General features: G+C 39.9%; 1 protein-coding gene across 1 annotated transcript in view; it reads left to right on the forward strand.

Moving 5' to 3' along the window:
- The window catches only part of COL4A6 (collagen type IV alpha 6 chain), a 138,173-nt gene that overhangs the window by 50,382 nt on the left and 73,366 nt on the right, over positions 1-14,425 (forward strand). The gene's annotated exons all lie outside the window — the stretch shown is intronic.

A 14,425-nucleotide genomic window follows, 5' to 3' on the forward strand; every position in this document is an offset into this window, starting at 1 on the left:
GTTCAAAAAAGTCAGATGTTTTTTAAGTAGATTACACCAACTAAAAAGGAAAATCAAAGTAGTGTGGACTTCCAGTACGGATTTTGCCCAGTCCTTACTTTAATAGCTTGTATTTGTTTGTGGAAGTGTTTCTGACTTTGGTATTTGTTTGTGAAGGCACAAAGCTCTGAATGAATCTAAGCATTTCCCTTTGAGGAAGTCTTTTGTTTGGCTAAAGCCCCTCTCTCTGAAGTCTGCATTTGAAGCAACCAAATGTTTAAGCAAGTTTTCTGTAAATATCTTTTATTTCTTTTGATTGTATGAAAGGGGTTATAACTTTTATCTTAATGCAGCTGGTTATTTCCTATCTTAGGGTAATGCAGAGCTGTTGACTTCACTCTGCCTTCAATTGCAATGTTAATTTTTGTCCAGACACCATCTACTTAATATTTTCTCTTAAGGTCTCTAAAGTATGTTAGCACGTATCAAAACGAATCTTACAGATTTTGCTTACGGAGATGAAAGGAGGAAAGAGCTGCATTGTAGGTACTTGAAGAATTGACTTGGAAGGGCTTAAGGAGAAGGGAAATAATACTAGTTGTCTTGTTTGATAAAGCAGTTATTCTTGCTGAAATCATATTGAAAAGTCCTCTGAGGGAAAACAAAAGGAATTAAGTCATATTTAAACACTAGCAATCCTGATTTTTTTTTTCCTATGTATTTCAGTGGCACAGTGTGGGTAAATTCAAGGCATCACTTTCTAGGACTGAACTTAGGAAAACGTTGCTATTTAGAAATGATTGTCAGCATGGGCTTAAATGTTTCCCTAATTGCAGACAGACTTGAGCATGAATTCTTAATTGATAACTGGTGATGTGTTTGCTCTGGAAGTATAAACATTCTTTCAAATCATCATGGGACAGGGTGAAAACATGTCTAAACAGATAAGTGGAAGAACTTACAAGGAAGTTCTCAGCATAACCTAGAATATGAGCTAAAGCCAATTGCTCAACACCTTTTGTGATTAGATACAGTAAGGGACAGACCTAGTTTGGTTCTGGAACCTAATATCCTGTAAAAGCTTTGACCTTTAGATAGCAATAAGCATCATTCTTCTGTCTCTTTACATTCCTGGGGTTCAACTTGATTGTTTGAACTGGCCACAACACTGTTGACCTTGCAGTTTGAGCTCTTGGCATCTCTTTTGTTAAGATGTCACAAAGATTTTAGACTGTTTTCATTGCTGACCTGAGAACTCATTTGGCTTTTAGCTTGTTTCTTACATGACCTGTATTGGTAGGCATTTTCAGTCCTTTAAACGCGTGTTCCATCCTACTGAGACCTGATCGTGGAGTAAACTGGCTGCTAGGACTGGTAATCTTTCCCTTTTACAACACTACTTCCATCAAGCCCTGCTGACACCTTCTTGGACATCTGCAGGCAGCTACTGGAGTCCTGCCATGCCAGAGGATAAGGAGGTGACTGGCTAAACTGGGAAAGGGGTTGGTGTGGTTATGTATCCTACAGCACAGCTTGTTTCTTGGAGGAGGCTGTACAGCCTGAGGCTAATTCCTTGGCTTCCTGCCTAGCTTCTCCTCCATTGCTGCAAAACCTTTAAGCTCAGAACAGGCAAATGGGAGATGGGACTTTGCCAATGCCCCGAATCCATATTTTGTTTAAAAAAAAAAGTTTCAGCTGTCAATTTTGCACAATTAACCAGATCAGAATAAAGCTAAGCTTTCTTTTTAAAAGAAAGAAATATTGAAAAAGCACAAGAAAAATGACAATAAGCTGACAGCTCAATGAAAATAATATAGGCAGTGTCCTTAAATGTCCTCCTCCCTGGGTGCGCTTCTGATCAGCTCAAGCTGTGATGAACTTGTTTCTGACCAGATACTTTAAAAAATTTATTTAAGCAATAAAAATGTCAAAAGTGCCTAAGACTCACTGTCTGATTAGTGAAAAATATTTCTAGAAATGGGATGTAGGCATGTAGAACCCCTATGTTCTTGTTTCTGCTATAGACTGTTAGTGCATGTGCAAGATATAAAAAAAAAAAGGGAAAAAAAAAAAGAAAAAAAAGGAGAACAAAGTATAACCTCCTTATCTTTAAGACAGAGCTTGGTAGAAGACTAATCTCTGTAAAGTGAGTCAGCTCTTTGTGGAATAGATTGGGATTCTTTTTAGAAGGAAGGGTAGTACAGTGTTTTTCTAGCAGCCACTTGGGGGGGGTTCTAGCAGAGTGGTAAGGCACATCTACAAGAGCAAAATTTCATTTGTTAGTTGTCCTAATGGCTTGCATTAACTTTGAAAAACCAGAATGCTAGCTGGTACCCATTTAAGGCTGTTCAGTGAAGTTTAACGTGGTCCAATTTACTGTGAAGCCTGCACAAGAAGAAACCTGTTATGGAAGCATCCTTCATCTTAGCCAGTGATTCAGAATTGGTCCTTGTATCTAATGATAAGTTAATGAAAAGCCTGGCTCTATGTAATTCAATGGCAAAACTCCTGGGCCTCGTTGCAGTCATTCTCCCCTCTTTATCCGTTCTTATCTTGTAAAGATTCATGGGAAACAGTCCAGCGATTTGTGCAGAAGTCCAGTTCTTAGTGCAGAGGTGTTACCTTCACTGAAAAGTCCCAGCTAGGACCTTTTCTGGAGGTTTTCTCAGAGGTGAAATGAAGAGATTAAACTGAGTTTGTGGCTCTTACTGCTTAAGTGCACAAGACGGTATCTAGTTAAGCTTACATGTCACGTGACAGTTTAAGAGTAAATGTAATAGCAGGAGAAGCCCACCAAACTGATTTTGGCCAGTTATAAATCTAGGAATTCTGGATGTGGTTGTTTGGTTCCCCTAAACTGCATTGTTAGAACTTACACTGACTGTAATATGAAATCTAATATAATGCTGTGCAAAGAATATGTCAGGTAGCATCACAGAGAATACGACAGCCCCTACCTACAGCTGGAGTCTCTAGATGAATGTGTGGGACTTCTAAATCTCTGTCCCCCTACTCCTGTTCTTCTGGCCAGCTGAGGTAACAGCTATCAAACTAGTACAACAAGGCAATTTTAAAAGGAAGTCTGCTGTGATAGCGGAGGTACCCAAATGTACCCTGGTGCATGCAATTTTTTTAGGAAGGGAGACAGTCTGAACACAAACTTACATTTATTGAACCCAGGTCTGCATACAAGTCTTACATACAGTCCTCTTTCAGAACAGCAACTGATGGGTCGAAAAAGCGCTTTGTATTAAACTATGAAGCGCAAGAGAGAAGGTGGAAAAAGCAACCGTATTAAATTATAATGTAAGTGAGGAAGTGAATGTACATTCTGATGCTAGTCTCTATCTAGTGAAAGGCTGGATTTCTGATATGTATAGTTCCAGTGCAGGTGAGCAATCTACAGCTAGAACATTTCTGGGACTGTCAGAAGAAATATTCTGTTTAAAAAATTGTTTTTCACTCCCCTTTCTCACTGTTTGATCCACAGTTTATGGGCAGGAATAATGCTCTTTGAAAATTTCATGCTGTATTGATGGCTGTCTTGCCAAGAAATGCACTACAGATAAGTCAGCAGTAACCAGGAGGGCATTTTCCCTATTTGCGGAGTTTCAAGAAGCATTAAATAGTAGATGTCCTGCACCATTTAATCTCTGCAGCTCATTTTGCATTTGTTTATGGTAGTGTTGGCTGTTTTGTTTTTATATACTGTCATCTACTTTCAAACACTCACAAAGATAAACTAGCAGACACAGTCCTTGTTGCATGTATACTTTCTCCTAATGCCTGTTCACTTGTCTTGGAATTTATAACAATATTAGGGTTTGTTTTAAACTTTGCTCAACATGTGCTGGAGCTCTTCAGCTGATATTAATCTTTCATTTTTTCATTCTGTCTAAGTCCTGTCCTCACCTCCTCCACCAAAAAAGGAATTTGAAGGGAAAAAAAATTTAGAAATTGTTTCCAAGGCTTCACAAATTACTTGGCGGAGACTGTGGCCCAGGCAGCTTTTACAGCTTAGAATTGTTGTAAATTGGGAGAACTTGATATTACCAATTATATTTCATTTTTTCCTGTGATATGTGATCATGTCAAATAATGTATGCGTTTCTTGCGCATCATGTGTTCTTTACAGCCCATTAAAATATGACATGATCAATTAGAAAACTGTTAATGGCATTATAGAACCTCTTTCCTGTCTCAGAAAAAAATCCACACAGAGGCTATTTCTAGCAACTGGAGTGGTTGGAAAGGAGTGTATCTGTAGAATAAGGCGGTTGGTTCTGAGGACATGGTGGACAGTTCACACTAAATCGAGTCTGGTGCCATGAAGTGAAGGACCACTGGAGTACATCAGGTATGCCATGGAGCTCGTCTCCTGACCTAGCCTGACTCGAAAGAAATTCTACTTATGTATTCCAAGACTACACTGCAATGTGAAGCAAAGCACAGTAAGTAGGAGAGTAAGATTGAGAGATTTTGCTTAAAAATGCGGTCGCTATCTGCATTAAAGGCTAGCGTACCCAGAGATACATGAGATTCCACAGGTTTTCTCTGAAGTTAAAATGAAGATAGTAAATGTAGTGTAAATTATCTGTGGGCAATCAAAGAGTTTTTGATAGAATTACTGCAGATCAAACAAGCTAGAAAAGATAGACAGATCCCCGACTTCCATGCACTGAACAGCGTAACCTGAGGTCAGAACTTTAGATGATTTAATCTAATTGTTATCTAGCATAAACTAATCTAGCATAAACTAATGTCGCATTGGCAAAAGATCTTAGATTAGCTTTTGTCTGGAACTAATCCCCTCAACTTAATACTGGATGTACAAAGTGCCTCTCTTGTGATAATTAGTTGAAGATTGGTTGACATTTCTTTGCTATGAAATTGTAATAATTACAACTTGTATTTTTTAATAATGTTTGCTGAATTCTGCTTTGGCTGGCTCAACACTCTAATTGGAACAGTTTAGGGATTTCCTGATGAAACACAATTTCTTTGGAAGTGTCGACTCAACAAAATGGATTTTTTTTTGCAGAAGTGTTTTACACAAACATATTTGCTGGAGACAAAATTCTGTTAAGCTGTTGGTTCAAACTTTTTCTTTGTTTCTATGTGGCTTCCTACTACCTGGCTTGACAAGCACGGTAGGACACAGTGATGCCATTTCGATATCTGTGGCCTGCAGGCCGGCCCACCATACCAATTTAAATAGAACCAGACTATGAGATGTTGACATTTCCTTCAAACTGACAGTGCCAAGATATGACCCGTTCTAAATGTTGTCTTAGCGTACTAACCGTGGATAATCAGCCTGGTAGAGGCAATACTGGGATCACTATATAGTTGTTCTTATAAAGATCTTTTCACATCCAAGAGAAGGAGGGATTATTGCATTATAGTAGTTCTTGTGAAATGTTGGCTATTTGACAGTGGTCGTAATTGCTGGTTCATGTCATACGTTTCAGCTTGGTCAAGCAAGAGAGTACACAGTAGCAAATACCACTAAATTCATATACAGGAACATGGAATCAGTTCTCTAGTTAGTGTGAGCTCAGAAAAGGAGGTTAGATAATCCAGGTGGGAATGAAATGTTGCTTAATTCGAGAGTGAGTTCTGCATCATCCAGTTTAAAACAATCTGTGAAGCCGTGCTTCCTGGCTTTCTCTCCTTGTTACCTACACCCAAAGATTTCTTTCCAGGATCCTTCCTCTTATTCTAAGTACAGCTGATTATTTTTTTCCTGTTGCAAAAGAACCCAGAAGTTTGGACTGGACTACATGTATGTTTTGCCATAACTTCTGATTTCACTTCCAGGCTTCTCCAACTGTTATTGTAGGTTCTTCCTTTCCACTTGCATTGTAGGCAACCTCCAGTCCAACCACTGTGCTCTGGTCCCTCAAAATACTTTGTTGAAATCTTGTGTCCAAGCCTCAGGGGCTCGGATCTGGTAGACATGTTAGGCCTCAGTACTTTTCCCTCCTTTGGCTTTCACAATTCCTCTCATCTATTTTTCTGTTTATTCATTCACTGTCTCAATACAGTGAGTTGTTTTCCTTTTCTCTTCCTCTGCCATCAGCTGTACGTCCCACCAGACCTGTACAGATGTCCTTACAAATGTCTGTCACCTTAGGTGCAACAGTGCCAGAGGCCTATGTCCTGTTTTTCACTAAGTTCTCCTTTTCCTCCTGTTCCCTTTGCTGTTGTCAACACCAGCATCTTTTCAGTCAGTCAGCTGTCTTAGATGCCATCCTTGACTTGTCTCTTCCTGCCAGGTTATAACCAATTTCTGACATTCTCTGCAATATCTCTAACTCCGTTTCCTTCCTGTCTACACATCAACAATTCACACCGCTTTCTTCTGGCTACAGCAGAAGAAGCTATAGTCTCCTTTCTGGCTGGTGTCTGGAAATACTGCTTATAAACTATTGTCCTGACCTGCTTTTCTGTGTTTCATCTCTTTGTGTCTTTTTACTGTCTTTTAGTCATAGCTGAAGATGAAAGATCTTGGACTTTTGCGTATGTCTACCTCATGTAAGAGACTTCATCGGCCCATCCAATTTCTCTCCTTTCCTCATCTTTCTTTCTATACCAGCCGATTGTGTGATATCTTAGGTTGAACTCTTAAGGTGGGCCGACTGCAGCGTAACTGAATGTGCACAGCAGCTTAGGAAGGCAGGCAGGCTGCTGTCTACCAAGGCTTCTGAGCACTAGCAACCAGCCAGCAACCAGACCCTTCTCCTCCAAATGTGAATGTAGGAGCTGTACTTTGTTTTAAATTATTTTGATGTGTTGCAATTTTGACAATATTGCAGTACTTTCACCCTTAGTAAATACTGGTCATGGAATATATGTAAATGATGTCTAATTCTTGTTCAAATCCCCTTCTGGTTAAACAAATAAAATGCCATCATTTGATTCGGGAAGGGGATTATCTATAACATTGAAAAATGTTGACCATCTGTTCACTGTCGTTAAGAAGTTTTGGCAATATTTTGAGAGAAAATGAGGTAATAGTTAAGTCAAACAACTTACGTGCCAGCTGCTTTTTTAACAACTGCCAAGATTTTTTTTTCCCCGAAGTAATAAAACTAACTTTGCCAAATGCGGCATTAAGCAATTATTGTACATGTCCTCCTGACCCAACCGAAGTGCATTGAGCCTAGCCCTCTAATGAGAACCACGCCATATACTAACTAAACCAACGTAAATAAAACAGATCGCATTGCATTTGAAGGTATCCCTTATGCAATGGGTATCAAGGCCAAACCTGTTCATAGGTACAGTCTTACATCATCTCTCATAATCTCGAGTACATTTGTGAAGAAATCTCAAGGGGACAGGCCCCCGTCTTATCTTTCTTACAGACATCGTGGAATTCGGTAATGGTGAACAACTGTATTTAAGCAGGCTAACCAAGGAGCTTCTGGTAGCAAATCATGTTTCTATGATTTGTTTTGCCGTTTGGCCGAAAGGACGTGTGCACTAAATGAGGCTAAACATATTCTAGGAAACATATCCCGTTAAGAAGATTTCCACAACTTTGGAAACTAACCAGAAACTGGAGCATTGCTGTATCACCAGGGTGGCTGAGGTGACTCTGTGACCTGAAACTGTTTCTAAATCTGCCTGCAAGGGCAGGGTATTTTGTAATTGCAGTGGGGGCCTGCGTTTACTCTTGAAATCAACCAGAACGAGGGTCCTCAAACTGCGCTCCATAGAGCACTTCCAGATGGCTTGGAAAAGCCCAGCAAAGAAATATCTGTCACTGTTCAAGTAATTGTGCTTCATGTGAGTTGTAACCCAGGATTTTAAAGTCTTTCCACTGTTTTTGGAGCAAATGGAGCATTTAAAAACCTCCTTGCTGCATCCTACAATGCTGTGAGTTGTCTTAGCTTGAGAAGAAGTTATGTAGTCTCGCTGTACCAAGTGAATGTCTTTTCCGTTTCTCCTTTCTACCCTGAAAAAGGTCTCTGGTTTTATCAAATTGAGCTTCTCGAAAGTGAGGTGTTACTAGTATGGATCTAAGCTGAGACAACTACTGAAAGGCACGTGGTCAGCTGGTGGCAGAGTCAGATTGCTCTGCCGTGTACTGTCATATGTCCTCCTCATCAGAAGACACAGTAAACCATGGTTCTCTCTGTTCTCATGCTGGCATTGTGAGCTGAGGGTGCAGGCTTGTTGCCCTGGGAATAGATACTTTATATTTCTTGCTTATACAAGCTGCCACGGCTACCATTGGTAATCTGGGGGAGTAAAGTACTGTTCCCCCTGAAGCCAGTGCCATCATTCCCACTGATTTCACTTTATGTATGTAGACAGCTGGGAAGACAGAACCAGACTAGCCTTCTCCCTCCCTCTTTGGAGCCTTGCCACGACTGGCCTTCTGTTCTAGCTTTGTATCTGTGGCACTTTCTCCAAGACCAAAAATGACAAGTTGTGCTACAGATTTGATCCATATGGACAAACTAGAGAGTTCAACAACAGTTTCCTACTAACCCCCCTGCTTCCTAAACACTGGAGAGTAAAAACATCCCCATATCCAAATTTTTTCTTTATAAAAGTTTTTAAGTCTTTCTTGGCTATAGAATGGAGTGTTTGACAAATCTGTGATGTTTTACTTGCCATATAAATCCTTAGAACAGGACTAACATCGACCCTTCAGTTCCGCTTGTTCATTCGTTTATTCACAGTAGGTGAAGAGTTGTAAATGTTCTTAAAATTGTTTTCTACCAGCCACTTCACCTTGCAGTCAGAAAGACAGCTAAGGGTTCCTGTAGGAAGAGAAACTCTCTGGTGTCCTGCCCAGGACAGGAAAAGCAAATGTTAATGTGAGTCTTCGGAACATATGAATGTCTAGTTGGGCTTTTGCCTATCAAAAGCTGTAGGATTTTGTCTGATGATTCCTGCAATGATGTCTCAGTTGAAAAGAGATGATTAATGCCCTCTTACATCTGAGAAATAGCCTTTCCTCTCCGATCAGTTAACAGACAAGAAGGAGTAACATATTCTGCATTGAAATGACCCGATTGGAATTTTCTTCCATCACATTCTGTATCATTCATGTGTGGGATTTGCCACCTAGACTGTGTCTTAGTAGCCTTTTTCTCCAGGTTAAGTTCTCTTTAATACCTCGTTTCCTTCATACCTCTCTCCTCTCACCCCATCCCAAAACTTGCCTGTCTTATAATTAAGTGTGATTGTTGCAGAATATTCCTGGTACGAATTGTTTTTTTGAGCTTCTTAAAATAAGAAGAGGTGCCCTTTGCAGAAACAAGAGTCTTTTTTCAAGAGTTTCTGTTGGCAGTAAGTGAAAGGTGTGACAGAGCTTTTCAGTGTGATCTCCTGAGTAAGTCAGCATCTCGGAAACAGAAGGATCACAGAACCAGTCTATGAGCAAGGCCCGGTTCTAAGAGATTTGGCCCACAGTCAGGTTAGGAGCCAATTCATGAGCCAGGAAAACAGCCGACAGCAGGGATTACTACAAAGCAAACTTAATTAGGCAACAGATAGGCAGGAAGTACGCCAGTCATGGAGCCTGCAGCCAGCGAGAGCACGCAATGAAGATGGTTAACCAGCCAAAACTCTGTTTATAGTGGTAAAAGAGGCTGTAGTGCCAATTAGTTGAAAGTAAAGCCAAATGTGTGGGTCCCCCAGGCTAGCTATCAGTCCCTGTTTTCTGGGAAAAATGTGCAGTATTTTCAGTGTGAATTGCAGCTTTTCCCGATAGGAAATAATAGATTTCAGAAGATAGGAGAACATCCTGACGTTACTCAGCTTTCCATGGTGAGTGATGTTGAAAAGCTGTTTAGAGGTAGTTTCCATGCTTCAGAAGAGAAAAGGACATGGGTATTTACAGCAAAAAAAGAGTAGGACCTGTGAAGTAACTGTGGGTTAATGCTTCTTTTTGGCTCCGGTATAGAATACCTCTTGTGCCTTTAATGGAGATAACCAGGCATTCTCCGAGTTTGGAGAAGGGTAATACAAGAAGAAGAAAACAAGAAAGGGAATCTGAATCACAGTGCCATGTATGCATTATCGGTGCAAAAGAAGTTTATTTCAAAATTAGTTTTTATTGCTTAGAATCATCTGGAGGATTCTGGAGTGTGTTACCGGATCCCTGTGTATGACAGAGTCTGGTAAGTTTAAAACAAAAGATAAGTTCCTCAGTGGGCTATTTTGTCTGTGAGTAGGTGGGAATTACTCTAGGGTCATGGAAAAACAAGAGGGAACAGTTTGCCGATCATTCGAGAAGTGAAAAAAAGGCAGTGATTTTGGGAAATAAAAAAGAAGAACTGAAAATCTTAGCCTATGACTAAGCTTCATCAGCATTGCAGAGGGTTATTAGGATAAATGCAAGATTGGTACAAATAGGCTATAGCTTGTTCATGATGATAGGCAAGGAGAATGGGGAGAAGCTGTCTCCTTGTGAATGAGGAACGTGTATGCTTGTTGGTGTCCAGGAAAATGTCAGGGCTGACTTTCTAAACCCTTGACGGTGAAGAAAATGAAAGAAAGGAAATACAAGAATTCTTATAACAATAGGCATCTCAAGTAGGAGATCTGGCCAAAAAGAAAAGGGAATGGTGGCTTTATTTTGGACAAATAAAGGAGCATCCAAATAACAGAACATAGCGGGAATAAGAGATGAATGAATAGCAGGCAGGATGCAGAACGGTCTGGCTGAGAATCTGAGTATAAGCGTAAATTGTATAAGAACGGCTATAACATGATGGAGCACGTAGCCCTTAAGGAAGATGAGGGAGCAGTGGGCAGGGATGGTGCATTCTGAGTTTGTGTGTAGAGAGTGGTTGGACTTGATAATGGTTGGACTTGATGATGTTAAAGGTCTTTTCCAACCTAAACAATTCTATGATTCTGTGAGTGCAGCATGGCGAAGGGGAAAATGGCGGTTTCTAAAAGACCCTGTATGAAAGACTCCCAGGTTTCTTAAGTGTGGAAGAAGAGAGATGCTGGTAAAACAAGATAAAGAAAGAAGAGTATCAACTTTTCCCTTGACCTAATTCTGCAAAAATAGGAGGAAAAACTCAGGTGTTTGCCAGTCTCCTTTTAAGCTGTTGATGAGGGACATTTTAGCTGTTTCTCTCCAATAAGTCATAAATACATTAAGTAGAACAAGCATGTTTTCACAACTGTCTAATGTTAAGCTGATTTTAGGTTGGCAGTTGGAACTGCCAACATAGAAAACTTGGAGGGAGAGTGTGAACTGCAGCAAGAAGGGGAGACCTGAGTTGTGCCAGGTATCTCATCCAGTCACTTGTTTTGGAAAAAGGAACATTTTAGTAGTCTGAAAAGTAGCCTAGATACCAATGTCCTTATTAATAATGGGTGATTTTTGAAAGATTTTTTTTGGCCTTTTTTTAAAAACAGCAGAGTGTTGCCAAAACTAATAAACAAAAAGTCAAAGTAATTTAAAAATATCTGGTTTTAATCCATAATAAATACAGTACAAATGATGCACAACTTTTGAAGGACTATTAAAAAGAAGTCTCTGGTTGTCTTTTAAAGCTGCTTGTATTTTTTTCGAAATGATCAAAGAAGGCTCTCTCATAAAATGACTCAGCGTGTGCTGAATTCTCAGTGTACAGTAAATGAAGAATTTTTTAGTAGCTAGCGTTAGTGCTAAGGGTGATGCAATTCTGTGCTTAATTTTGTCTTTCAAAGTTCTATAAAGCTGTTATGTTTTAAGATAGATTTCTTAGATTTGTGTTCACATCCATAATATTCTGCTGGAACAATATAGCAGAACTTGTTCTGCTGTTTAGTCGAGCTGTGTTCTGTCCACCTGCTCCTGAAGCTGGGGTATGTATTAGCACAGTGGCAAATCCACTTCAACACCACATTTGTTCTGCTCACGTCTCTATTGCCAGGCCAGCACCATCTGCCTGCTTGTGTGCCTGGGTATTTCCATTTCCTGGCAGGTTCCAAAAACACAATCAAAATTTCTAAACGTGCAAAAAAATAACAAATGCATCAGCCGGGATATTCTTGCCATAGCTATGTTTGCTGCAAACTGCTGCACTTAGGGAATAGATTTTGGTGTAAAAGAACTGTAAGCTCTTGGAGTATACACGCAGAGCCTGTGCTCTGCAAGGCAAAGTCACTATATGTAGCATATTTTCAGACTGTACCTGTGTGTTAGATGTAACGAATGTAGGTCATAGAACCAAAGAAGTGTCTTGAATCTGGGCGTCCTGTCCGCCTATATTTACAAGATTCCTAAATAATCCTGTTCAGTAAAGGTGGTTTTTGGTTTTTTTTTTTTTGTTTGTTTATAATGAATTTATTATTTGTAACTTGAACCCTTAGCTGCAGCGATGGCTGGTTTGGATTGATGAACAATGACATCGCTCTCAAAAGCACAGAAGTTATAGCTTGTATACTTTGACGGATACTTCTGGGAGAGGTACCGCATGCTAGCTCCCCGTTATTTGGAGTGGTGCAGTAACGCTTACCCTCAGCCCTTCCTGTGAATCACACTGCATGCTTATCTGTAATCTTTTCATTGGAAACACTGTTTAATGTAGCTCGACAAATGCATTGAGGACTGTTTACCTTGTCATTATGAATCACACTTTGTGAACAGCTGGAATATAAGTCAGGATATTCTTATATGAGAAATGTAGGTAATGGGTATTTCCTAGCGAATTTTTGAACAGGTTTTGTTTCTTCTTTGTGAAGCTTGATTTTCCTTGATACTTACTGACTGTGTTGGCCGTTCTGAATACCTACGTGATGTTGTTGTGGCAATTCTTTTATTATGATGACTAATGACTGAGGATCCCAGCTGAGATGGGGGAAGTCCTGCAGTGCAGGGCAGTTACAAGCATACAGTAGGAGACAGTTGGTGCTCCAAAGTGCTTTCACTCTGCGAGAATTACTTTAGTTATATGTTTTCTCAAGTTTTAGTTAAGAAATCTGTTACTCAACCGTATTTGCAGGAAAGTAGGTGACTTAATAGAAAATCTTTTGAAATGAAACACTTCAAAGTTAGCACTCTGTGTTCCTTAACAAGAGACCTCTGAAAATAGTTAATTAATTCTTCTGGAACATATTTTCTCTCCGAACTTATAGACATGTGAAAAGAGAAGATAGCAGAAGAGGTTGTACTTGTCTCATTTTAATTAGGGCATGTCTTCCTGACAGTACAAAATGTTTTTGGAGGATATCAACCTTTGGAATATCCTTAGCAGTGGAAATACAGCCCAGCCTGTCTCACAGCAAATTCAAAATAAATAAATAAAGTCTGCATGCAAAATCAAGGCAGCAGGTGGTCATTCCCTGTATAACTCCAGCTGCACTTGAGCTGTAAATCCAAAAGCATTACAAAACTAGCAACGGGACACCCAGTGGTTCCTTGCAGGCTTGGATCAGTGTTCCTGGGACATTAAAGGCGATTTTCCTAAGATTTAATGTTTTCTCTTGAAACAATAAATGACATAAGTGTTATCTCCAGACTTTTTCCAGAGTAGCGAAGTAATTAAACTTCACTTGTTTTTCTAACATCAGGACTAAAACCTGAACTAATCTATTCTAACCATTCCCTTCTTTTTTTATCAGCCGGAATGTGCGTTAACTCCTGAGAACATTTGGATGAATAATAGTTCTGCTTACAGTGGCTTTATTTTGTGCACTGGGTGACAGAAAGCAGGCAGGGTTTCCTTCGCAGTGTTAATGTAGGTGCCGCATTCTGCGTTATTTTTTCTTGCACGAGCGTGTGTCAGGTGTACCACATTTAGGTGTCTTTAGATGTATTTCATTTGATAAGAGAGTATCTGCTGCAAGCAGTGCCTTTGCTCTGTTGCAGGCTTTTGTTGTCATTGGTATTATGAACTCTTTAGCCTACACGGAAGAGAAAAGCTGGGTTCCATTGGTGTTATTGAGGGATTTGCCATCAGCTGTAAGGGGGCCAGGATTTTAATTTTCAAAGGTTTAAAGCAAATTGCTTTCAGGCTTCTAAGAATGACTGCTCAACCAACCATTTATGTGGGCCATTTTATGTGAATTTTGCATAAGGGAAGCAGTTTCAAGAGAAATACCTCCCGATGTATTTTTCTACAGACTTGTTTAAAAGAAGCTGTGCGAATGCTACATGTAGTGTTGGCAGGATGTTATAGCTGAAGGAAGTGCATTTCTTGTAAACCCCATCTCCTTTGCAAAATGAAGACTTAATTTATTTTGCAAATTACACTTAATCGTGACCATGCTGGGTAGATGTGGCATTTCAGAACAGTGTCCGTCATACTCCACTGAGTTCCAGTGCAGGGCGTTGCCCTTGGAGGAGGTTTCAGGAACAGTTCTGTGAGCTGGCTACTAGAAACACACACAGGTTCCTGATGTTGAACTTTTGATCAGTTCAATTATTTCAAAGGGGTGAAGATTTTCTCTTCAGCAGAAGGACAAACAGGAATGGGCAGGCAGA

Source organism: Nipponia nippon, unplaced genomic scaffold (genome assembly GCF_047370975.1).
Source record: "Nipponia nippon isolate SJK-2023a ecotype South Korea unplaced genomic scaffold, ASM4737097v1 scaffold_12, whole genome shotgun sequence".
Lineage (NCBI taxonomy): Eukaryota > Metazoa > Chordata > Aves > Pelecaniformes > Threskiornithidae > Nipponia > Nipponia nippon.